General features: G+C 40.4%; 1 protein-coding gene across 2 annotated transcripts in view; it reads left to right on the forward strand.

Annotated features, from left to right (window-relative positions):
* ISL1 (ISL LIM homeobox 1) overlaps positions 1-26,245 on the forward strand; it is an 82,840-nt gene extending 56,595 nt beyond the window's left edge. For both annotated transcript variants that reach the window (XR_015732077.1, XR_004595307.3), the window contains one exon: positions 21,850-26,245. The gene's annotated coding sequence lies outside the window, so the exon portion shown is untranslated. The remainder of the gene's footprint in view (positions 1-21,849) is intronic.
* Positions 26,246-27,175: the final 930 nt, after the last annotated feature.

Genomic DNA, 27,175 nt, shown 5'->3' on the forward strand with positions numbered 1-27,175 from the left:
AGTTTCATAAATAGTCAGTTTTTTTCCAATTGTTATTTCCTGTCTCATAATTTCTCCCTTTTTAATTGACCAATAACTATAATATATAACAATAACTATAATAAAGTTGATTGATAGGTTGAATGTGTGGGCCTAGTGTCAAGGAATCAGGACATGGGGCTTGATCATAAGCTTCCACGCTCCAAAGATTCCTTTGGAAAGAAACTTGGTTTGGCAGCTCAGCAGCCACTGTGGGAATTATAGGACAGAATTCTGCATTAAAGCTATATGTGAAAAGCTCTATGTATAAGCCTTGGTTTACTTACTCTTTATTTGTTTGTTTGTTTGTTTGTTCTCTGCCTGGTTGCTGGGTGGGCATGGCCATGATGGGTGTGGCCTAGTCGGCCTCCTGCACCACGGGGGTGGGGGGTGGGGTGGCATTTTTGCCCTCCCCGGGCTCCAGAGGCTTTCTTTGAACTTCCGGGAGGGCAAAAACGGCCTCCCCAGGCTCCGGAGGTAGGCCTGTTTTTCGCCTTCCCTGAGCCTCCACATGTGCCCTGCACTTACCTGCATCCAAAATGGGCCACGTGGGGACCCCTGGGAGGGGCAGGGTGGGCGGGGCCAGCCAGGAGTGGGATTTGGGGGTTCTCAAATCCCACTGGGGGCAATGGTGGGATTCAATATTTTTAACAACCGGTTCTGTGGGCGTAGCTTAGTTGGGGGTGTGTGGCTTGGTGGTCATGTGACTGGGTGGGTGTGGCTAGCTGGTCATGTGACTGGGTGGGCATGGCTATGTGCATAGGGACTATTCAGAGGGCTGAAAAAAGTCATTTCTGACTGGTCCTCACATTTTGGACCGGTCCTCGCACTTATGACTTCCTCACATTTATGCCCGTTGCGGCATTCTTAACAACTGTGTCAGTCATTTCACCACTACTTCTCTTCACCATGGTGACAAGATAGGGCGTAAAACGTAAAATGTGAGGACAGTCGTAAGTTCAAGGACTGGTCAAAAGTGCGAGGACCGGTCCAAAATAACTTTTTCAGCCTTCTGAGTAATCCATATGCACAAAAGGATACAGCAATAGAGTGGGATGAAGGAAGGAGAAGAGAGATGGAAGAAAGGAGAGACAGGGAAGGAAGAGAAGGGAGGAAGGGAAGGGAAATTAGAGTAAGAGTGAGGGTAAGAGAGGGAGGAAGAGAGGAGGAGGAGAAGAGGGGGGGAAGAGAAAGTAAGAAGGAAAGAAAAGAGAGAGGTGGTAGGTTTGAGGAGAAAGATTGCTGTACAGTAAAAAAGATGAAATGGAAGAAAGGCAACCCCAAACAAATATAAAGATATTAAGATAAAGAATGAATTGTTAAACTTTAAAGAATAAAAGAGAATAAATATGAATAAATAGCAGTAATTAGAAACACACATACAAACATACAATGTATTTTCTTTGAACAGAGTATTTGGCCAGTTCACAAATTTAAACAGTGTTTAGTCATTTCAATTAAATTTACAATTTCTATATTTCCTTTTTGCCATATTTATTCCTTATCTATTTTTTTTTTAAAAAAAACAATATTACCCTTCATCCTCATCTCTAATCTTAATCAAATTCAATTTTTCCCTTCTATTCTATATTATACCCTTTCTCATTATCATCTATTTTTATATCCATCCTCACATTGGTTAATTATGTAATATTACAGTTGTTTAATATAAATTCAATATTTTAATATAAATCAATTAGTTATATAACTATCTTTTTTGTATATTAATCAATATGAACATGAATATTCCAATTATTTCCATGCAATCCAATTTCTTACAAATCAATTAATTATATTTACCAATAATAATAAACCAAATAATTTCCCCCATATATTCCTCCAAACCACAATTTAACCATTTCTGCTTTCAACACAATATACAATTAATAGTATATCAATTATTACAATTCCCTATTTAAATAGAGCTTTTTTTCTTTCGTGTTTTAAAATCTTGAACTCTCCTCTTTTTCCCTAAAGAGGAACTACCTCTTTAGGGAAAACTACCTTTCCACTAAAGGTAGTTTGCACCTACCTTTTTTGGTGAGGAAAAAGAAAAGAAATCTGCCTGCCTAATTTTCCAACGTTGCAGCAACAGTAAAGCAGGCTTTTACTTTCAGTTTCGTTTTTCAGCATAGATAGGGGGAAAAAAATCTGCACTCTTTGCAAGCAAGCAGCAGAGCCCTGAGCAAAACAGCTGAGAGCAAATCAGCTGAGAGTCGGGAGGCCGATAGAATCAAGGGGCTAATTAGCCTATGCTGAAGCTCCGTGGGCCAATAAAATTACAAAAAAACACTGAACCGTTTATTAAATTGCTGGCTCGCCCGCCCCTCGCCCACCACTATTTATTGGCAATAAATAGTGGTGCAGAGGGGCGGGGCAAGGGGCGGGGCGAGCCAGCAATTTAACAAAGAGTTCGGCCGAACCCCCTAGAACCGGCAGAATCCCACCACTGACTGGGGGTATCATCTTCATTATCTGTGATGTGTCAGCTTTCAACTGGCAAGGAACCTGCAAGTAGAAAGCTAGGACCTACTCCTATAAGATACTACTTTATCACATGTTTCTGGTGAAATCTTTGAAATGGTTTGGGTAGAGTTTTTTTCCCCTTTTAAGTACATGTCCTTGCAAAGAAGTTATTTTACTCCTATGCCTTTTCTATTCCTTTTATTCTAGACAAGATATGTGATGCATATTTAAGAGCATCCCTAATTCAGATTCCAGCTCAGTTCAGACAAGCTAATATATCTCAGTTCCAGACATCTTGCTCAGTTTTTAATGCCAAATTGACGTAAAATAAACCCACTCAGATCAACTGTGCCAACTGCCATCCACAGGTCAGGATAAGCCCCTAAAGTCCTTTCGTGCCCTTTAAACGCAAACAAAGTGTGGCTTAAAAATATTCCCAATTATCTTTATGAGATAGTAAGTCCAAAGTCTGAATTTTTACTAAGACTTCATGTGCCCGGTCCATTACCTCATATGATCTGTGTAGTCCTTACAACCTTAATAAAGATTGGATGGTCTGTTTTAATTTCCAGGTTAGTGAGGTAAAATTTTAGCAGTTCTCAAGATTAGAGAAATTTGTAACCAGTAGTCCTAATTCTGCCCATATGTTCTTGCGAGTCAGCCCTATGGATTCAAGAAAGGCTTCCTTCTGAATAAAAATATTAAGGATTACCTTATTAAACAACATAGGCGAAATGCTTAAAGGAACCGCTATATGCATGCTGAGCTAAATCATCTACCTTTATTGCAAAGCACTGTGAACAACCCTAAGGTATTTTTACAGGTTGGGCTAGACTCTGAAGTCAAGAAAGAGCAGAATAATACAATCTGCTTCCCACTGTGTCCCCAGTCCAGCTATTATAGTAGTTGTAAAGCAGACATTTTTGTTCTTCTGAGGCAAATTTGTTCTTTTTCATTTGCATGAAAATGTATGTCAAGTTTCTGTTTTGCACAGATAAACATTCCATGTCATCCAACCTTGTCAACCAATCAGTGCAGTGCCAAACAGCAATTTGTCTGAGAAAGAGTAATTAGAAATATGAGCCAATCTGCTGAAGGATCAAAATGCTATGAACAAAACATTCACTGGCCTTCTGGTTTGTAACTCTCCTAGCAGAGCAATTGTATAAATTACTGTACCACAAGCAAGATATAAATCAGTCCTCTTTATGAAACTTGCCTGCGTACTGATTTAAAGGGAAATGGAAAATCATTCTTAGGTTAAATATACAAAGGGAATCTGATCAAGCACTCAATTTAAATTTCAGGCTCAGAAAAAAAAATCAGACCAAAATTCCATGTTTTGTGGGCACTATCATTGTGATTATTTGTTTACCTTGTGGTGTTGCATGAATTCATTTATGAAATACGGCAAACTAACAAACTATTTATTAATATGACAAGTGGGACGTCTGTAGCAAGATGACCTGTATATTGCAAATGGTTAATGAGAATTGTGTGGCATGTGAGATGGGGACACAAAGTAGTGTTTTATCTCCCATAGGAAAGAATTAAAAAAAAAAAACCCACTTCTTGGCAGGGGAGTGGGAAGCAAAGAAGAGGGTGGAGACAGGAAAGGAGCAATTATCTAAATGTGTTCTTTCAGTTTGATCCTTGCAGTCTTTGGAACTTAAAACCTTCTGATCCTGTGTTCCATATTCACACCATCATGGAATATAATGCCAGGGCAATATCCACCATCTAATTTTTCAGACTTTTCTTCTGCCAAAGAGGCTTCTGTTCTCCTCAAAAGATTGTCATAAGATACGTGTCAAGTACTCCATTTGATGTGTATTTGAACTCCCTTTATTGAGGCAGGTGACAAAGAGTGTGATACCACTGCTGATGGCATTTTCTGTTACCTGTCTTGCCATCATCCTAAAGATTCCCTGGCTGCCTCAACCTCCCATTATTATTTTTTGGGGGAGGGGAAGGAGACAGAAATAATTCTTTTCTTAGCCTATAACTGAACCAAAGAAGCCTTGGGCTACCGATGCATATCATGGACTAAGAGAATAAAAGACAGGACATTTACAAATGCTTCGTGACCACCTAATAATGAAGTCCCAAAAACCACTGTTATACTCACACAGATACAAGGGACGCCTATTGTCTGTGAAAGAGCCTTGGTGGCGCAGCAGACTAAAGCACTGTTAAGTAACACCAGCTGCCTGCAATTACTGCAAGTTCAAATCTCACCAGGCTCAAGGTTGACTCAGTCTTCCATCTTTTCGAGGTAGGTAAAATGAGGACCCGGTTTGTGGGGGCAATAAGCTGACTTTGTATAAAAAAAAGAACACTGCTTGGGGGGGGGGCGAAAGCCCTACTAAGCAGGTATATACAAAAGTATGAAGGCTATTGCTTAACGCATTGTAAGCCGCCCTGAGTCTCCGGAAAAGGGCGGCATATAAATCAAACCAATAAATAAATAAAATACAACAAACAAACAACCCTTCAATTTCAATGAGAAAATAGGCAAGGAATTTTTTTCTCTATAGTATTAAGTCAACACATTCAGGAACACAGACTGATTTTTAAATGTGCCATTTACACTTTTGTTATATTCTAATCAGTGGTGAAATCCAATTTTTTTCCCTACTGGTTCTGTGGGCGTGGCTTGATGGGCATGGTGTGGCTTGGTGGGCATGACAGGGGAAGGATACTGCAAAATCCCCATTCCCTCCCCACTCCAGGGGGAAGGATATTGCAAAATCTCCATTCCCTTCCCACTCTGGGGCCAGCCAGAGGTAGTATTTGCCGGTTCTCTGAACTACTCAAAATTTCCGCTACCGGTTCTCCAGAACCTGTCAGAACCTGCTGGATTTTACCCCTGATTCTAACCATTAGCCAGCACTTTCAGAGGCTCTTGTCTTCTTCGGCCATGGTTTCCTTTCCTTCCTTAAAGGAAACATGAGCTGGACATTCCTTTAAATAGCTTCTGTAAGGAAAATCAAGCATTTCTTGACCTGACCAACCATCATAAATTACTGGGGCTGTTTTTAGGACAATGTCATTAGCACAAAATGATGCCCAACAGCATCAGACAGTCAAATGAACAGTAGTAACTATAACATGCCAAGTGCAATTATGAGGGACACCAATGCACGTCTATATATTAAGAACAAAAGCCATAATGCAACTCAATGCAGCTAAAGCATTTACCAATAATCTCTGTTCAGTTAAACGTGCACTTTATTCTGGCTGCCTGGAAAACAAACAAACAAACAATAAAATACATTCTTGAGGGAGAAAAATCCAATACGATCAATGCGATCGCAACAATTACATATGGCATAAACTATAACGTGTCCCATGACTATTCCTTGTTTTAGCTGCAAAAGATGAGCCTACATTACATGGAAAGGCAAGCGAAGCAAAGCAAAAAGGCCACTTCCCTCTTAGAAGGGAATCTGCATTGCCTCATGAAACAGCTCCTTAAAGAAAACTCTCAAATTGTCACCAATGGGAAGCATCTACACAGCTCTAAAAGCTTTTGAGTAAGATGCATCTTTAAATTGTGCCATAAGCCACTTGGGATTAGTAAGATACCTATCTGAATTTACTCTAGCCTCTTGACTTTAGTTAAAATATTCTCCGCCAAGCATAAGGACCTTTCTGAGAGCTATTAAGTTATAGCACATTAACATTAACATCATTTTGGGTTATTAGCAACTGAGCAATTCACCATTTAAAATTTGCCTGGATGACAAACATGTCATGGAAGGTCTTGGGAGCAACAGTGTTTTGCCTTTTTAATGATGGGTTACATCATTTTGAAATGGACGGGTTTGCACTTTTCGACTCATTTGGCGCATTTGCTCAACGGCCTTTACAAAATGTGTGACAAGGAATGACATAATGACACGCTGGGGCCATTTTGATTAAATCAATCTTATTTTGATAACTTTCAGTGCAGATAAATGTTAATTTTATTTAAGACACATATCCACTTGGTGATGCAACAAAATAATTTACAGTGGATGGGGAAATTCTAAGCCTATAGAATCTCTTTTCCCCCCCACCAAAATGAAAACTGAATGTTAATTATGAGGACTATGCAGAACTTTAAAATGATGTGTTGCTGTCAGCCATGTCAGAAATACCAGACAGGATGTAAGGATGGATGAACTAATTCTGCTTTACTTTACTTACAAGTTTCATTAACAGAATCTTGCAAATCTAAAAGTACCTTTGTCCCCCATTAGCTTTACAGCCCAAGAAACTGAGGCTATTTCTGAGACATTTGCCATGCCCACATTATTACTATGGCTCTACTATGGCTCTACTATGGCTCTTACTTGGCTATTCTCCTGACTGTGGTTCTTCCCTTGTGTCCCAAGATCATTCTCGCATACAGTTGCAGATGTTCTATCAGATATCCAAGTGAAGTGGCCTCTGTGGGACTGAACTGCAAAATTAAGTTGTGCCTCTGTTTCATCCAGCAGAACAGAAGGATCACTTGCTTAGCTAGATAACTTCTGAAGGTCACTGAACTCCTACTGTTTGAGGCATATAGGTCTTGTCTCAGTTCATGATTGAGTTCAAGAGCTACATTCCTATGGACCACTTCAAAGTGGAACAGTGCCCATCAGAAAGCAAATAGTCTGAGATTGTTACATCTCAATGTGTTTCTGTGGTGGCTATCAAAAAGTCAAGAGGGTGACCATAGACATAACTACCCTCTTGACTATTTAAAGTTCTCCCCCGCAAATGTGGCCATGAAATATGGCTTGGCAGATGGTGATGAGACATCCCTTTATTATTCATAGGAACCATGGTGGAGCAGTGGTTAGAATGCAGTATTGCAGGCTAATTCAGATCACTGCCAAGAGTTCGATCCTCACTGACTCAAGGTTGACTCATCCTTCTGAGGTCAGTAAAATGAGGACACTGATTGTTGGGGGCAATATGCTGCTTAGAGAGGGCTGTAAAACACTATGAAGCAGTATATAAGTCTAAGTGCTATTATTCAGAATAAGGAAACTTCTGATTACATGTTCAAACAGGGACATGATGTTCATATCCAAATGCAGATATTCAGCATAGAAAAACAAAACAGGCCTTGCTTTCCCTCAAAACTTTTCTTCAATTTAATTGTTGAAAAGTTTTGCATTGTTTTGAGGGCTACCAATAAAACTTGACTTACCTCCTACTCAGCGCTGCTTTAAATTTATCAGCTCATTCACAGAAATTGGCAAAATAACAAATTTTGAGATATTTTTAAATTTTTTTCAAGTTGTAATACTTTCAGTGGAAAGTTTAGGAAACAATGTGAAGTATCTCTGTAGAGATAATGAAAACAACTGTTTATAGAACTCTCTCCTCCCCCCACCACTTTATACTGCCATTGATCTTAATGTTATCTTCCTGTGGCACTTCAGAAAGTTAAGAAAAAGTATTGGAGAAGGAAATTAAAGTAAAACAGGTGAAATGAAACAACACAGCTACTTTTATTTGCTCTTAAAGGGCTTTTAAGGGCGTTACTGTTTTGTAAAACAACTTTACACACACATATAGGCCCATACACAAATATCAAAGCTTTAGGGGAGACACGTATGTGTTTCTTTTTGTCTACCAATTTATTGCTTTTGCGAGAACCTAGAAGTAATTCCTTCCATCTCATCTTGAGTCTGAAATCTTACAAACACTTATCATAAATATATTCTAAAGAGAATCCATTCAGGAATATCAGCAGGGGTGAAATCCAGCAGGTTCTGACAGGTTCTGGAGAACCAGTAGCGGAAATTTTGAGCAGTTCGGAGAACCGGTAGCAGAAATTGTTAGAAGTTCAGAGAACCAGCAAATACCACCTCTGGCTGACCCCAGAGTGGGGTGGGAATGGGGATTTTGCAGTATCCTTCCCCTGGAGGGAGGAGGGAATGGAGATTTTGCAGTATCCTTCCCCTGCGATGCCCACCAAGCCATGCCCACCAAGCCACACCCACAGAACTGGTAGTAAAAAATTGGATTTCACCACTGCAGCAGATGCAAGATTCCTATCTGCAAATATTCAGTGGTCTCATATGATCAATTGAAAGCTGCTTTAGTGAGGAAAGAATTGTGTGAGTGATTTGGATGGAGAGATAAGGAAACAGCCTTAAGAAAAGTTTACTAAAGCAGTTACAGACTCAATAATTACTGATCAAGTTAGAAGCAGTAATAATATCTGTTCCAGTTCTTGCTTATATTGATGGAATAAAAGCCTGGCCTAGATAAATAATAACCAGACCCAATATGGAGCTATCTTCCCTGATAGCTCCACTATTCTTGCTGGACCATGCCCTTTATCTCTTGAATCAGAAGTCCACATTCTCAAATATTTGCAATGCTTCCATCATTTACTTTTAGCAATCCTAATTGTGTTGATTGATTGGAGTCAGAATTGTCATACAACGAAAGGAATTCAACCTGTCTTTTTGAGTATCTTCTATTCTAAAAAATGGCAAAATGAATTAATATGTGAAGAAAAAGAGGGTTTGAGCTGGACTTTTGATATTGCTTGGTGTAACTTGGCTACATTTGGAAATGGTTGGCTGGCTGGATCTTATCTATTTGATCAACAAAGAAAAGGAGAATGACCCTTCTCCTTAGGGATTATGATCCCTAGTAGTTTCTCTGTGGGAATCCATCCTTAATGAGAGCCAATATAGTGTAGTGGTGAGGAAAGAAGATGTGGCCTGGAAAGATTCATATTCTAGTCCATCTTGAATCATGGAAGCTATCCAGAGAGATAATTTTGGACCAGTCACTCTCTCTCCACCTCTGTCTTATATCACAATGTTGTTGTGGGAGAGGAGAAAGAGGAAGGAACAATATGTACCCCAACAAGCTTTGAATAAAAGGCAGGATATAAACATCACAAATGAGTCCATCCTGGTATTGTCTTCTGATGATAAATTGTTTTTTGTTAATATCTTATCTATGTAGGGTGATCAGTTTCCCTAATATTGTTTCAACTCCAAGCCAGATAGGTTTGCAAGGAAAATATATTGAAAACTAGCTTTTGAAAAAAACGAGCGGATTATTTTTTTTTTTGCTCAATACTAATCATACACACCAGTGGTGAAATGTAAAATTTGTTTCTACTGGTTCTGTAGGCATGGCTTGGTGGTGGTGGGGTAATGTGGTGGGGTAAAGTTGGCATGGCCAACTTTTTTTTTTTACTTTTAAAAGCATTTTTTCTACAACCTTAAGAGGTTGCAGAAAAAAGTGCTTTTAAAAGCCTCTGATGATCCCAATTGAGCTGCGCGATCATCAGAGACTTTTTTTTTACTTTTAAAAGCATTTTTTCTACAACATTAAGAGGTTGCAGAAAAAGTGCTTTTAAAAGCCTCTGATGATCCCAGCTGAGCCGCGTGATCATCAGAGACTTTTTTTTTTACTTTTAAAAGCATTTTTTCATCCAAAGAGGTTGCAGGAAAAAATGCTTTTAAAAGTAAAAAAAACCAGCCTCTGATGATCGCGCGGCTCAGCTGGCATGGGGGTGGGGCAGGGATTTTTCCTACCGGTTCTCCGAACCACCCGCCGCCATCGCTACCGGATCAGGCGATCCGGTCCAAACCAAGAGCATTTCAACCTGATACACACTATATGGCAAATGTCATCTGCAGTACTTTTAAAACCGATTTTTCATCCTTTGGGTGAACGAAGTTTGCTTTAGAAACTATTCTATTTCTAGAAAGAGAAGAGAATTTCATAGGAATTTTGATGGATGGACTACAACTGTGATGGCAAACTTATGGCACGTGTGCTCAAGGTGGCACACAGAACCATCTTTCCAGGCACGCGAGCTATCACCCAACTCACCTGCAGCTGCGCATGAGTGCATGCCCCAGCTAGCGTTCGGGCCTCCAGTGTGCATGCACGCAATTCAGGGGACCCAGCTGGTCTTCAGAGCTCTCCTGCGCATGCGTGCACTTTCGCACATGCATATGAGAGTACTCATGGGGGAGCCATGCAAAACCTGCATGCATGCGCAGATAGTGTGATTGTGCGTGCAGTGCATGGGGGGCATGCACAAAAGCTGTGCGCATGCGCAAATGGTGCAGTTGCATGCACAGTGCATGAAGGAGGAGCTGTGCATTAACGCGGATAGCACACGCGCACACAAAGTGTGCAAAGCGCGTACCTGTTTAGCTCTCGGTGAGTAAAAGGTTTGCCACCACTGGACTATGATCTTCTTTCCCTTATTTTGTTTGGAGGTGTTGAATTTACCACAAACACAATTTACCATAACACAATCTATGTGTTCAGGATCAGTGTCCTGTCTTTTTCTTCACAATCATCTCTCCAGCATCCTGCCACTTCCTGGCTTCCCTGTTATATTTCAAGGAAACATCTCCTTGTATTGAGTTTTTCCAATAGGAGTATTTTTGTTGTCATTAAAAGGGAATCCTTATCTTCAGAAATGATTGGAGAATTTCACGTTCCTTCAAAGAAGTTTGAGAAGTGTACCATTAAAGTGTACCATTCTCTGTCCACACATTTGAGGGACAGTTTTGAAAAGCCGTGTGTATCCAAACTCTATGGTGGACAGTTCACTGGGGAAACAAGTAGGCAGCCTGGTAGCCTTGTGTGTTGTGATCCTTCTTCTCATCTGTAATGAGGAGTTGGAGACTGAAGGTTTACTACTATAGTTCTTGAAGGACATTCAGGCCATAAGACGCTGCATGCTCATTCAGAATAAGAGGGCCTTAATTGACTGCTCTCAAAGTGACAAGAGACTGCATAAAGGTAGTTTTGTATTCCCACCATTACTGTTAATATGAAGCATGTCACATCGCTCTTGTTTGAAGTAGGTTTTTAGAAGCATAATCCATAGAGGGATTACCTTGGAAACACACTCTGAATTTCCAGAGTTGATTGGACAAGTCACTAGACATTCAGAAAAAGGAGGCAGGAGAGACGTGAGGCTGCATGGCCCTCTTACATAGTTTTCCAATGCATGGGGATGAGTCTTATCAAACAGATTTTTTTTTTTTTAAAAAGGTTTTATACAGCATAATACTTAGGGCTCCAAATACAGGCCTCCAGCCCTAATCTGTTCAAGAGAAGAATAAGGAAGAAACTTGGATGATGCTTACCTGCGTAATGAATTTATTATGCTTGAATCCAAAATAAATGCTTATGTAAAATAGTAGATTTTTTCCCTCTATTTCTGCCAATGAGCAGGTAATTTCTACAATAGAAATATTGAGGCACAAACAGTGAAAACATACAAAAGGGTTTCTCCAGTGCAGAATTTTACTTACCACACATTCAAAACCGAGTAGTTCATAAATTAAGAATCTGAAGCCAGGGGTATCTACAGAAAGTCTGGAAAAAAATCAAGAAGGCAATCAGTGCCATGAAATCGAAACTCCACAGCTTTGTGCATAAGTGGGATGTTGAGGTACGTAGGAAAAAAAATGGTCTGGGGGACTTCAAACGAATAGTTGAATCTGCCCTGTTGACTTTGATATCCCTGCAGATGTTGCAGTCAACACCTGTGTAACTGGTCTACTTGTAGATATAATGCATATATGCAAATCACCCCAAATCAGAGGTGGGTTTCAGCAGGTTCTGACCAGTTCTGGAGAACTGGTAGTGGAAATTTTGAGTAGTTTGGAGAACCGGTAAATACCATCTCTGACTGGCCCCGCCCCCATCTATTCTCTGCCTCCCAAGTCCCAGCTGATTGGGAGGAAATGGGGATTTTGCAGTAATCTTCTCCTGGATTGGGGAGGGAATGGAGATTTTACAGTATCCTTTCCCTGCCATGCCCATCAAGCCACGCCCACCAAGCAATGCCACGCCCACCACGCCGCACCCACAGAAACAGTAGTAAAAATTTTTGAAACCCACCACTGCCCCAAGTGCTATTTCCATCATTAATTTGATTCAGATTACTGAATCGATTCAATCTGAATGGTTGATTTTTAACATGAGATCAAATCAATCAGATTTAAATTATCCATTTGGAAAAAAGGTGCTCTTTGTACATTGTCAAATGAATATTGAATTAGACCTAGGCTGTCTAATTTAACATTTCAAATTGACACACCCTTTTGATTAGAATTACAGTAGGAGATTTGACATAAAGGAATGATTTGTGAAATTACTTTCAAATAGTCGCTTCAAACTGAATCTTGGCACAGGCATGCTATAAGGCATCACAAAATCCCTCTGTCCTTTTTCTATTTCTTTATCATTTTAACAGCAAAATCCAAAGTTAGACTTAAATAACCTGAAGTCTGGAAATGAGTCTACTGAAAGATGCCTGCTTTGGCGGAATGGGCAATTAACCACGGCCAACTCACCATGATCAACTCGCTGTGGGACAATTCAACAATTCAATTTAATTATTTAAAATAATCTAAGAAATACTTTAATATTTATCATTCACATTTTAAAGGTCTGTAGAGATTCTCAGTCATCCAGGTCATGGTTGTCCCAAAGGTGCTTTTTCAGGAGGCAACTGGACTTTCTTGTTTTTTCTTTGGAGATGTTTCGCTTCTTATTCAAGAAACTTCTACAGCTCTGACAGGATAGTGGGGAATGGAAGGATTTATATTCCTTGCAGACAGCTGGCAACCTGCATCCTTTTAGAGGGTCATTGAAGCATTTCAGAAATGACCAGCTGTCTGCAAGGAATATAAATCCTTCCATTCCCCACCATCCAGTCGGAGCTGAAGAAAGTTCTTGGATGAGAAGAGAAATGTCTTCAAAAAAAAAAAACAAAAAAAAAAAAAAACCCAAGAAAATCCAGTTGCCTCTTGAAAAAGCATCTTTGGGACATTCACATTTTACTTTGTTCCTCCTTTTGAATCCTTTCTTTAATGATTTATTCCACCATTTCTTTGATATTAGTGTAACTGTTTCCTACAGCAAGTTTCTCACGGTGAGGTGATTGTAGCATGTTGTTCCATGGCAAGTTGGCCATGGTAAGTTGTAATAGATGCAAAATGTTTTAACATTTTGCTTTATAAACAAACAAACAAACAGAAGCCTAACATATTTATTTACATATAGGTCATTCTTTGAACATTTAAAAAAACAACAAGAAGTGGATTTTTATAACACGATCTGTTTTTCCTAAGAGTGCCTGGAAAGAACCCAAAGAAGTGGTGGTGAACAGAATTCTCACCTTTCTGTCTTTGGGCTAATGGTTGCTTTCGCTGGCCCACCATCGCAACCATTTTGCGAATCTCTGGCATTCCTTTAAAATTACAAGCGCACCCCCTGACTGTAAACAGAGACTACTGACAGAGACAATGGAAAATAATATCCCGTTGAGAATGAAAGTGTCAAATTTCTTCAGTGAAATCTGACCTATCTTGATGTCTCACACTCTGTAGACAAGGAATGAAGCAAAAGTAATCTTTCTGTGAAGTGAAGGAATAATAGCAACCAGAAGCTAACATAGCAACCATTCTTGTTTATTAACAATTAAATCCAAATAATAAGATGATGCTAGAGTACAAAGACAGTTCTTTCTGTTGTTTTGTCTTTCATTTGCTGAATTTAGCAGGAAGGGTTTATGGATGCCAACAGCCCAAGAACCTCACCTCTTCTTATCCACATATGCAGCAACATCACACTTTTCATGTGATCATGCTGTTGGAAACCTGGGCATTTTCAGAATGTGTTGACTTCACCTCCCAGCATTTTCAACAAGGAACATATTGGCTGCAGCTGAAATTTGTACATCGGGATGGAGCTGAAGTTGAGGAAAGGATGTTGCATTGCAGTGGACTGATTTTGTAGTATTTTCACCACACACAAATGCATGTGCGCGCGCACACACACACACACACACACACACACACACACACACACACAGAGACAAACAGATCATGTTCCTATCAGTTTTCACATGTAATTTTCACACAATCAAGTATTTTTCTGACAATTTAATTTTCAGAAACTAGTTTGGGTAGACCAAGCTTCCTGCTTTCTGCTATAGCCTGCCAAGTTCTTTTGGAAAACTGCCCTTTTTTTTATATATATAATATATATATATATATATATATATTTAGTTTCTATAATTGCTTTCCAGATAGAGAACTAAAATATCTCAACCTTTGCTTTGCAAAACTTCCTTGCTTTTTGAATTCTAACAAATTACAGTTAAAAAAAAAATCTCTGTTATTTGTGACAAGCAACCTAATTGTGGTACATTTATGACAAAATTAATTGTGGGTTTCACTCAGGAGATGTCAACCATTTTATACAATTCTTGTTTTCTTAAATTCAAACAAGAAGGAGTTTGGATATACTGAAGAGTATAATATGCATTCTAATTATCAATGTACATAATATTTGACTCATCCCTTCATTTGTCTGCAGCAAATATTCTTATAATCTTGTCCTACTAACTAATTGCTAATTAATAAGTAAAATAATATAGGTATACTCAGGTAGTCCTCAATTTATGATCACTTTTAAACCCAACATTTCTGTTGCTAAGTGAAACATTTGTTAAGTGACTTTTGCCGTATTTAAGACCTTTCTTGCCACATTTGTTAAGTGAATCACCACAGTTGTTAAGTTAGTAACATGGCTGTTAAGTGAATCTGACTTCCCCATTGACTTTGTTTACAGAAGGGGATCATGTGACCCCGAGGCACTGCAACCGTCATAAATATGAGTCAGTTTCCAAGTGTCTGAATTTTAATCATATGACCGTGGGGATGCTGCAATGGTGGTAAGTGTGAAAAATGGTCATAAGTTACTTTTTTCAGTGCTGTTGTAACTGAACGGTCACTAAATGAATGGTTGTTAGTGAAGGACTACCTGTATATTATGGCTTTAAGTAAAGTTGCTTGGAAATGTCAGTGGCAGGACTGACTCATGAGATTTTAATTTTTTTTCAAGGAAATCAAATTATGGCTCTCAAATTTCATTGTTCTGTGATCGTAGTAGTTTAAAACCTATATAATCTAGGGCAGACGTGTCAAACTCAAGGCCTGTGGGCCAGGGGTGGGTTCTAAATTTTTTTTACTACTGGTTCTATGGGCGTGGCTTATTTTGTGGGCATAGTTTAATGGTCAGGTGACAATTCTTTAGGATTTAGCAGAGGTACTGATCTACCAGGCTTTTAACTGCTTGCAGAGCTATACCAGTCTACCCATTTGTTCTTGGAGCATTCCAGTCTACACATTTGTTTTTCAAGGCACCGGTCTACCCATTTGTTTTTAAAGTGCACTGGTCTACCACCACACTGCCTTTTAACACTGATCAGCTGTAGGGCGGCCCTTTGAAGCCCCACAGCAAGAGTTTAAAAAGTTTTTTTCCTTCTAGCTGATCAGCTGGGACTCGGGAGGCAGCGAATAGATTGGGGGCAGGGCCAAATAAAAGATAAGAATAATGTGGGGGGGGGATGGGAGGGCCCAGCTCCCGAACAAAGAGAACCGATTCTGTAACGTCATATCGTCACCGCTACCGGCTCGGCCGAACTGGGCCGAACTGGGAGGAACCCACCATTGCTGTGGGCCAGATCTGGCCCATGGATTGCTTAAATCTGGCCTGCAGGGACAACATCCTGCCGGCCAAAGCATGGCATGGGGGGCCATGCACGCCCCCCCCCAAGGCCCATTATCGACCTGGATGGCCTCCTGCAGCACTTTGCCAGCCAAGACAGGGCACGAGTTGCTGCATGCGCCCCCCCACACCCTGTTTTGGCCAGCAGGATGCAGCAGGAGGTGTCCGTCCTCTGGCCGGTCTGCAGAGGAGAAGGACAAAGCTGATCTGGCTCTCGAAGAAATCCAGTTTGACATCCCTGATCCAGGGACATCTGTACGTGTTTTGTCACAATGTATCATGGGATGTCAATTATTAATGATTATTTCATTCTTTTGCCATGAATATTTGACTTTTAGGTGAAAGTTTGATAATGCATGATTTGGTAATATCATAGGAAATGACTGGACCTAATTGAAATGAATTAAGCCATGTTGAATGAATGCATATAGTTGTCAACTTACAACCCATTCAGTTAGTGACCCTTAAAAAAAGTTAACAATGGCACTGAGAAAAATGACTTACAACTGGTCCACGCACCTGGGAGTAGCACTGCGTGTCCACAGTCACATGATCAAAATTCAAGCAATTGCAACTAGCAAAAATGCTTTGACAGCTGCAACATCCCAGGGATCATGTGGTCACCATTTGACACCTTCCCAACTGGATTCCGACAAGCAGTCATATGACTGCATAATTCACTTAACAACTGCAGTGATCCACTTAATAACCATGGCAAAAAGCAACAAAAAGTGGGCGTGACTTGCATAGCAATGAAAATTCTGGTCCCAGTTGTAATCATAAGTTCAGGGCTCCCTGTAATTTCCACTGATTGCAGAATATTGTCTATGAATACACTTTAATCCAAGATGAACAGGCAACATATTCATTGAAATTTGAGATATGAAAAAGACTGCCAGAAATTATATAATAGAACTTACATTTACTGGAACTGCAGCTATCAATTTGCATCCCACGTTTTGAGGAGTAAGTGTAGTAGTACCCATGGGGTTTAAATTATAAATTTAGAAGGTCCTATAAAATGTAATATTAAAGAATACTAAAGAGCTAGCATGTATTTCTTTCGAAGAGCCATTCTAATTTTCCAGTAATAATAATTTTTAAAAAGTTTCCTTTTAAAATAAACAAGCACAGAAATAACTCACAAACGTTTGATGTTTTGCTGCATAGGAAAGTCATCCGTTCTTTGTTCTAAGTTTGATACCTGCCCATATGTGTTACAAAAAATAAGAAATCTGCTCATTTCAATTGTACACTTGTGCTTTAAAAAAATCATCTATTTAGATATTCTTAGTCTCTAAATTTATTTCCTTATCTTTTCAAGATAAGCAAAGATTAGGCAAGAGACATTAGGTTTTGTAATTTTGTTTCTAACATTAGTACTAGAAATGATTGAAGCAGTATCAAGCAGTATACTTTGCAATATTTCCCCCTTTTATGAGTTATGAAATTGAGATGACCTTCAAATGGTCTCTTTAACTCCTGGGAGGAATAAAACCTCTTCAGCATATAACAGCATGTTTTATATTTGTGATGACTGTATTGTAATCAACTTAACAGAGTAGAACTCTTATTAATCTTAGATGCCAGATAAAGAGAACATTCATACCTATTTTCTGATGAAAAAAATATTCCATGATTAAAACTGTGATTAGACTGTTGGCACTTAGATCTAGTTGGTGGAGCTCGAGGGTGGAATTTTAATTTAAAACTGAAGTAGACTCATAGAGTAGAGTAGACTCGTAGAGTAGGGATGTGGTGGCTCAGTGGCTAAGATGCTGAGCTTGTCGATCAGAAGGTCGGCAGTTCAGCGGTTCGAATCCCTAGTGCCGCATAACGGAATGAGCTCTCGTTACTTGTCCCAGCTTCTGCCAACCTAGCAGTTCGAAAGCACATAAAAAATGCAAGTAGAAAAATAGGGACCACTTTGGTGGGAAGGTAACAGTGCTCCGTGTGCCTTCGGTGTTTAGTCATGCTGGCCACATGACCACGGAGACGTCTTCAGACAGTGCTGGTTCTTCAGCTTAGAAATGGAGATGAACATCACCCACTAGAGCCGAAAAATGACTTAGCACACATATGCAGGGGAACCTTTACCTTAGACTTATAGAATTATAGGGCTGGAAGGAACCTTGGAGGTCTTCTATCAAAGCCCTGTCTAAGGTAGGAGACCTTATCCTCACCATCCTGGAGAAATGACTATCCAATCTTTTTTTAAAAAAAATTCCAGTGATGGAGCACCTACAATTCTAGGAGGGAAGCTGTTCCATTCATTAATTGTTCTCACTGTCAGGAAATTCCTCCTTAGTTCCAGGTTGGCTCTCCTTTTGATGAGCTTTCACTCATTGCTTCTTGTCTTGGCCTCAGTTGCTATGGAGAATAAATTAAGTATCCTCTTTCATGTGACAGCCCTTAAAGTATTGGAAGACAGCTATGTTATCACCCATAAGCTTTGTGTTTGTTAGCATTCATCATTTAACCAAGGGGTCGGCAACCCATTGCTCTGGAGCGGCATGTGGCTCAGAGGTGGGTTCTAAATTTTTTTACTATCGATTCTGTGGGCGTGGCTTATTTTGTGGGCATGGTTTGATGGTCATGTGACAATTCTTTAGGATTTAGCAGAGGTACTGGTCTACCAGGCTTTTAACTGCTTGCAGAGCTGTACCGGTCTACCCATTTGTTCTTGGAGCGTTCCGGTCTATCCATTTGTTTTTGGAGCGCACTGGTCTACCACCACACTGCCTTTTAACACTGATCAGCTGTAGGGCAGCCCTTTGAAGCCCCACGGCAAGAGTTTAAACAGTTTTTTTCCTTCTAGCCGATCAGCTGGGACTCGGGAGGCAGTGAATAGATTGGGGGTGGGGCCAAATAAAAGGTAAGAATAACACGGCGGGGCGGGAGAGCCCAGCTCCTGAACAAACAGAACTGGTTCGGTGACATCATATCGAACCCGGCCGAACCAGGAGGAACCCACCACTGATGTGGCTCTTTCATCCCTCTGCTGCGGCTCCCTCTTGCCAGTTGGCACCACAATTTTGAGAGGAGCTTCCGGTTAGGAGGGGGAAAAGCACGGTGCACCAGGAGGGGACTCTATGGCAAGGTACAGGTTTTCTGTTTGGCTCCGCAATTGATAGGACTTTCGGTTAGGACAGGTGAAGGGAAAAGGACACTGTGCTAGGAGGAGATACTATGGTGGGGGAAATGGACTTCAGGTCAGCTCCAGAATTGAATTGGGGGCTTCCAGTTAGGATCTTTGTGGCTCTTTGAGTGTTTAAGGTTGCTGATCCCTGATTTAACCTCTAGACCCTTAATTCCCTTAACCATTCATCATACGATTTAGCCTCCAGAGCCCTTATCATCTTTGTTGCTCTTCTCTGCACTCTTTCCAGGGCCTCAAGCATTTTTTAAAAATTTCCATTATGGTGATTTGAATTGAACGCGGTATTCCAAGTGTGATCTCACTAGTGCAGTATAAATTGGTACTATCACTTCCCTTGATCCTGATGCCATCTCTTTCGTGATGCAATCTAGGACTAAATTGCCTATTTGGCAGCTGCAGCACAGTGCTGACTCATACTTAAGTGATGATCTACTAGACGCCTAGTTCCTTCTCACTGGCACTACTGCTGAGCCAGGTTCTGCTTATTCTGTACCGTGCATTTGATTTTTCCTAAACTGTATTCCTGTGGTCATGTGGCCAGCATGATTATACATCGAGGCATATGGAACGCTCTTTATCTTCCAACCCAAGTGGTACCTATTGATCTACTCACATTTGCATTCTTTTAAACTGCTAGGTGACAGGAGCTGGAGCAAGTAACGGGAGCTCACCCAGTCATGCACCACTCAGTCATGAGCCCAGGGCATCTTTTGGAAACTTCAGAGTCAGCTTTCCAGCTGACAAGCTCAGCGTCTTTAACCACTGAGCCACCACACCCCATAAAAAGAGAAAACCAATATTTTTTAAAACAGTTATAATAACTCAATATATGAAAAAAATTACAGTTGATTATGTGACCGTGGGGGTGCCTCAATGGTTGTAAGTGTGAAAAATAGTCATAACTCACTTTTTTTCAGTGCCATTGTAACTTTGAATGATCACTAAATGAAGTATTGTAAGTTGACGATTACCTGCATTGGCCACATAGGTAGGTTGGAAGGACTCACAGGAACCCCTTGTTAAATTGGGGTAGGGGATGAACAGACCTCTTGTTAAAAACAGTTTGATACAGATCCAATCACAGTGACTTGGTAGAGTTTGTAACAATACCTATTTGATCATATTTACACATTTCCCATCAGTTTACCACAGAGATTCTAATCACTGGGAAAGTTATCAGCATGTTTGATGGAACTTTTTTAGACTGAATCTGCAGATTTAGTGTTGTATGTGAAGATTCACACTGGTAACTATGGCCATAGAGCAAAGGTGCATGTTGTAATCCTCATTTCATTAGGCTTTTGACCTTTCCATTTCTCTCTCTCTCCATCTCTCCATCCCTCTCCCTCTCCCTCCCCCCCCCTCTCTCTCTCTCTGTGTGTGTGTGTGTGTGTTTGTCTGTCTCTATCTCTCTATCTCTCTCTCTCTGCCTGTGGTCCGAGTTTTAATTGTTCTGTATCTTCTGAAGATACAAGAAGGCAACAGTCCAAAAAGATTGTAAGCAGGATGGGAAGAGTCTCTGAGAATGTTATGCAACTTTCTCAAACAGCGAGATTCGAAGATGTCATCCAGGGCTGGTAGCTGGAGTCCAATGATATTCTGGGCAGTTTTAATGATTGTCTGTAGAGCTTTTTTGTCTGCTACAGAGCTGCTCCCATACCATGCAAGAATGCCGTATGTCAGGAAATTCTCAATGGTGCTGCGATAGAAGGACAGAAGTAGATGCTGAGATAGATTTATCTTCCTGAGCATTCTCAGGAAGTACAGCCTCTTCTGTGCCTTCTTCACAAGCATGTTGGCATTCATAGTCCATGAGAGGTCCTCCGAGATATAAATATAAATGCCCAGAAATTTAAAACTACCCACCCTCTCCACCTCCTCACCATTTATGTACAATGGTAGATGTACATCTCTCTTCCTCTTGAAGTCAATTATAAGTTCTTTAGTTTTTGTGGTGTTAAGTGTGAGATTATTTTCATTACACCACAATGTCAGGCCTTGTACTTCCTTCCTGTAAGCAGACTCATTGTTCTTATTAATGAGCCCCACCACTGTTGTGTCATCTGCAAATTTAATAATTGCGTTGGTGTTATACAATAGGGTGCAGTCATGTGTGTACAAGGAATAAAGGAAAGGACTTAGCACACAATCCTGGGGGGCTCCAGTGCTTAGTATCAGAGTAGAGGAATGGTGAGATCCCATCCTTACTGACTGTGGCCTTCCTGTCAGAAAGATAGATTTTAGTAAGATAGGGAAGGCATAGAGCTCTCACTGCACCTAAGTCAGATGCACCACTCCAGGATTCAGTTCTCCAAAGCCCAGTTTTTCCAATCTTGCTTACAGTCTCCTATGCAAGTTAGGATTTTTAATCTGGAGACTGCCTTCCAAATCAACATATGTTGCCTACAACTCAACAGCTCAAAAGCATAGGCAGTATACTAACTTACACTCAGCCTATGTTGAATGTTTATAGAGGATTAAACCACATAGGAACAAACTTTATAAACTGGGTCATTTTTTGTAAAAAAAAAAAAAAAAAAAAGGGAGGCATATGGGTCTCATTTGAGTTGGGGGGACATTTCAATGCATGAAAGTTTGGGATACTTTAACTCTTTTGCTTCCCACCAATTTTCAATTATCTGCAGGCAAAATTCCGTGCTACGATTCGAAAGGAAACTGATAACTGCAAACTCATCAACATTACCATCATGATCATCACCCCATCTTACAACATTACTTGGATAATTCCTGGATTCCTGGCTGGGACTCGAATTTCCAAAGAAGCCAGTCAGAGATATGATTAATTTGGTTTGTTCTTGCCCTGTATCACTCCTTGAAGAATAAAAACTGATCACAATCATGTAATCAAATAAAAATTAAAGAAACAGCAGCAGCAATTTGAGGACATGATAATATGAGTTGTTTAATCCTGGTTCAACATCAACATTTGTTTTGTTCCATCCTGTCTGCTATGGCATCTTTGTGGTGTTACAGGGGACATTCTGAATGAGAGTGGTACGCATTCAAATGCAGAATAACAGAGTTGGAATGCAACCATTCTTCCGTTCTTCGTATGTTTTATATTCCAGCTCCCTAAATCAACTTAGTTGCTCTTCTCTGTACTCTTTCTTAACATCTTTTTAATATTGTGTCTGCCAAAACTGGATGCAATATTCCAAGTGTGGTCTTACCAAAGCATAATAAAGTGGTATTAATACCTCATGTGATATTGATTCTAAATGTAAAGGTAAAGGTTCCCCTTGCACATATGTGCTACTCATTCCTGACTCTAGGGGGTGGTGCTCATTGTCGAAGCGTGAATCAGCCTCATTCCCCCCCTGGGGAAACTGTAATTAATTAGAGGTGAATGGATCTTGTTTTCCATGCTGTATACTTCAAAGAAAGAAAACCCAAAATATATTCTAAGAAACATTTTATTATAAAAACAAACAAAACTAGATAACTACATCTTTACCGGACAAAAGGAAGACGTAAATCAGGAAGTTAGAAAAGAAAGAATGTAGACATGCACAGTAGCTCAGAAATCACAAGACAGTCTTATCTCAGTTGCTACAGATAAGTTCTCTGGCAAGCTACCGTAAATCTTAGGATGGAAGCTCAGCTGGCAAACACTTAACGCAGTGACACTCATCTCCATTTCAAAGCCGAAGAGTCAGCACTGTCTGAAGACGTCTCTGCGCTCATGTGGCCGGCATGACTAAATGCCAAAGGTGCACAGAACAGTTATCTTTCTACCAAAGGTGGTCCCTATTTTTCTACTTGCATTTTTATGTGCTTTCAAACTGCTAGGTTGGCAGAAGCTGGGACAAGTAACGGGAGTTCACCCCGTTACGTGGCATTAGGGACTTGAACTGCTGAACTGCCAACCTTTTGATCAACAAGCTCAGTGTCTTAGCCACTGAGCCACTGCGTCCCTTTTGATCTTGATTCTATCCCTCTATTGACTGCAATGGTTTTTGTTTTGTTTTGTTGGCAATTCAGAGGTGGGGTTTTTTTTGGCAATTACAGTTATTCTTGAGACAGAAATCCTAAACAAGCAAAGTTCCTGCACAATCAAGATTCCCGATTCTAGAGAGGGCTGGAAATGAGCCCCATAGCAATTCCTCTTCATCTTTTCTTAGTTCAGGTCTGAATAGGGGCCTGCAAGATATGGTCAAAAAGTCTATATGATGGTTCAGTCAAAGTTTCCTCCTTTTTATGTGCTTCCTAGAGTTTACAAAAGGTCCACAATAGAAGTGGCTGGGCCATGTCAATATGAGTATCCCTATCTTGCCTTCACTTTTCTACTATGTGACCAAAACAGACAGAGCCTTTTTCTTCAATACTATTGTTCTGACCGAAGTCAAGCTGGCAAGGCAGAGGTTAAAGAGGGTATGTTTATTGCTCACTTATCACAGTGACAAATGACCCACCAATGGTACCGGTGAAGCTCTGCCCCAGGCCTCAGTTTTCCCTTGATCTGGATTCACCAACTAAATACCAGCTGACCCACAAGGCAAGAGGAAAGTAACAATACCCACAAGTCCAGAGTTCCATCAACCAAAGTACAGTCCAAGAATGTGAACTCTGAGAGCCAAGTCCAAACTCCACAAGAGTCTAAAGTTCAGAGTCCAAAAACACCATCCAAAGTTCAAGAAACAGGATTCAGGAAAGCCAGGAAGATGCACATCAAAACAAGCAGGTGTTCCCAACAAACACATCTTCCCCCAGCGTCTAGTTAAATCTCCCTTCCCCAGTTGTCCCTTGGGAGACGAGTAGGGCTGCTTTCTTGCAAGCAACCTCACCGACCTCCTGTGTGCCTCTCTCTGCTCTGCTCTCCTTGCCCATGGATTGGGGGGGGGGAGGGAGCTGTTCTTGTCAGAGGTGGTCTGGAGCAGGGGTAAAATTCAGAAGGTTCTGACAGGTTCTGGAGAACCAGTAGCAGAAATTTTGAGTAGTTCGGAGAACCAGCAAATACCACCTCTGGCTGGCCCCAGAGTGGGGTGGGAATGGAGATTTTGCAATATCCTTCCCCTGGAGTGGGGTGGAAATGGAGATTTTGCAATATCCTTCCCCTGCCATGCCCACCAAGCCACACCTACCAAGCCACACCACGCCCACCAAGCCACACCCACAGAACTGGTAGTACAAAAATTTGAATTTCACCATTGGTGTGGAGCCTATCATCTCTGCTGGCACTCTTCAGCTGCTCCACTCCTGCAGGCAGCTCTCCATCTGGTCAGTCCCCTCCCCCCACTGCCAGATAGCCCTGGGACTCATCCTCAGACCTGGACTCCCCACTTCAAAAAGGATCATGTCCTCCCCATTGGATGGTCCTGGTTCCAACTCCTCCTCCTCTGAACCAGGATCTGACAAAGCCATGACCTTCATGCACTTTCTACAGACATAGATAATATTTTATTTCCAGAACAACAAACGAGTATCGAAATGTCAAAGAAACTGGCAGTAGGCAGTGCCCTTCAGTTTGGATATATTTGTCAGCCATGCTATGGTTTCAAATATTTAAATCTTTGTAGGTTGAATGCATGAAGGATATGGTAGGATTGCTAGTACAGTACTGTTCTGATTTATCTTCCAGATTTGTGTTTTTTGTTTTAATGTTTTATTATTGCTTTTAAGTTCAATTAAAATTATAGCTTTTAAGTGCAATTAAAACCTTCAAAGTATTTTACAGGAAGCTGTATGTCATAAATAAATTAACTATAATGTCTAGATGCTGATGCTTTGTGGACAACGATTGCATTCGAAATCCTTTGGTGCAGATTCTAAAACCTTCCAAAATTGCTATGAAATTGCCCCTGAAAGAGAAGAGAAAACTGTGGAATACATTTTCATCTACATTTTCTCAGAGCTAATTCAATCAAGAAATAACGACGCAAACAAAGGCACAATCTTGCCTTCAGTTCGACTTGTTCGACTTGTTCCTTGATATGTTCATTTTCCATTTGCAGGAAATGCAGGGACAGAAAGCATTAAGAAATTGGAAAATGGTCTTGGCTTTGGGACTCTTCAATGTTTTATATCGATCACTTGGACAATGACACGGAGGGAATGCTTATAAAATGTAAACCACTCTAAACTCGATTGTAAAATAATCAATTTTTGTAACAAAATTGTCGAAGTCTGGAATATGTTACCCAATTCAGTTGTATCAACCATTAAGTCTCACCCTTTTAATTCTAACTTAACTTCTGTGAACCTCACTCCATATTGAAGAGGTCCCTAAGGAGTCATGCATAAGTGCTCTAATGTGCCTATTGTCCCTATTACATTTTAATTTTTTTTATTTTGCTTATTGGAATTTGTAATTTCAACAATAATAATTCCCCCCCCCCCCCCAGATATATAGTCTTGGGAGTTACTGCTGATACCAGCAGAAAGAAACAAAATCCAAAATGAAAAGGAACTGGGGAAAAAATGCAGATTTCTTCATTGAGGAAATGAAAAAAAAAAGCTTGATGATGATTCAGCAATATTGGAGAAAGAGAGAGAGAGAGGGAGAGGGAGGGAGGAAGAGAGAGGGGGGGAGAGAATGAATATATATATGATGGGGGACATAACTGTATTTTTCAAGTTCCTTAATGGATATCATAGAAAAGGATGCCAAAAGCTGATCTTTAATATTGCAGACTGCAAGACATGGAATAATAATTTAATATTTAGAAATGTATCCTGAGAGTAAGACCAGTTTATTAGTACTCAGGAGCCTTGGGAGGTGTTGGGTTTTTGATTGCTAGAAAGGTTCAAATGAAGCTGGACTACTACCTATCAAAGATACCTTCCAACTTCTTATTTCTCTTTTACCATTTCTAAACTCTTGCCTTGTTTCCTAGTTACCTAATTCCAGCTGATCATAATTATGCACACACCCTGGTTTTCCTTATGAAATTAAAAGAGTTCTAAACACCTACATATGAACATGAGCAACTGAACCGGATGGGGACAATCCTTCAGTTTCTGTTTGTCTCTAGATTCATGCACTGTAGAGTGAATTGAGACCAATAAACATGTATATCTCATATTTCTGCTCATGCTTAGACCTACTTACCTTTCCATGGTGTCTATCTTGAGTTGCTTTTTGGACAGTGGTGTTGAGGAAGAAGGTTAAAAAAATGCCAATCTCTTCTGTTTCTCCTTTTCTGACTCCCCTTTGTAGTGATCATGATTTCTCTTCCACAGTTTCTGGAATAACATAATCTTTCATGGTGCTAACTAATGTAGCAGTAGCCATTGATAAAAATAGTGGCTACTGGCAGTGGCAGAAACACATCAAGTAGATGCAAAGAAAGAAAAGCAACAAATATGAATAACAACATTATGGAATGTGTCCCATTAAGGTGCAAAGCTGGACACTAATGGCCCAAATATCAGGACACCTGCTGAGCCAACCTTAATCTAATTGAAATTGTCCCCTATCCTTTTTGAATCAGTGTTGACTCCTGGAGACTTCCTGCAGTTTTCTGCCTGCAAGTTTCTGTAGTTCTCTTGGCAAGATTTCAGAAGTGATTTGCCCATTGCCTGCTTCCTAGGGCTGAGAGTAAATGACTCGTCCAAGGTCACTCAGCTGGCTTTATATATACTGTAAAGCAGGAGTAGAACTCCTGGTTTCTAGCCTGTTGTCTTAAATCACTACACCATACTAGTTCTTAATTTCAGCAAAAGCAAGGCTCAAAAGTAAGGGAAGGAAGGAGAATTAGGAAATCATGAGTGGTTAATGCAGATGTATCATAAACGTTAACTGCTGCCATGCCTTATTGCCACACCTTATTTTTGGGAGTGTGTGTGTGTGTGTGTGTGTGTGTGTGAGGGAGGGAGGGTTCTCTGATGACAGATCCCAAAAGCAGAGCCCATTCCTTACCTGAAGACCTGTGGACAGGAATTCCAACACCACTGGTTGCAGATGTTTCATTCCAGCAGCAGATGTCATATGCTGACAACACTGATTTGTGT

Source organism: Pantherophis guttatus, chromosome 2 (genome assembly GCF_059756535.1).
Source record: "Pantherophis guttatus breed Tessera chromosome 2, ASM5975653v1, whole genome shotgun sequence".
Lineage (NCBI taxonomy): Eukaryota > Metazoa > Chordata > Lepidosauria > Squamata > Colubridae > Pantherophis > Pantherophis guttatus.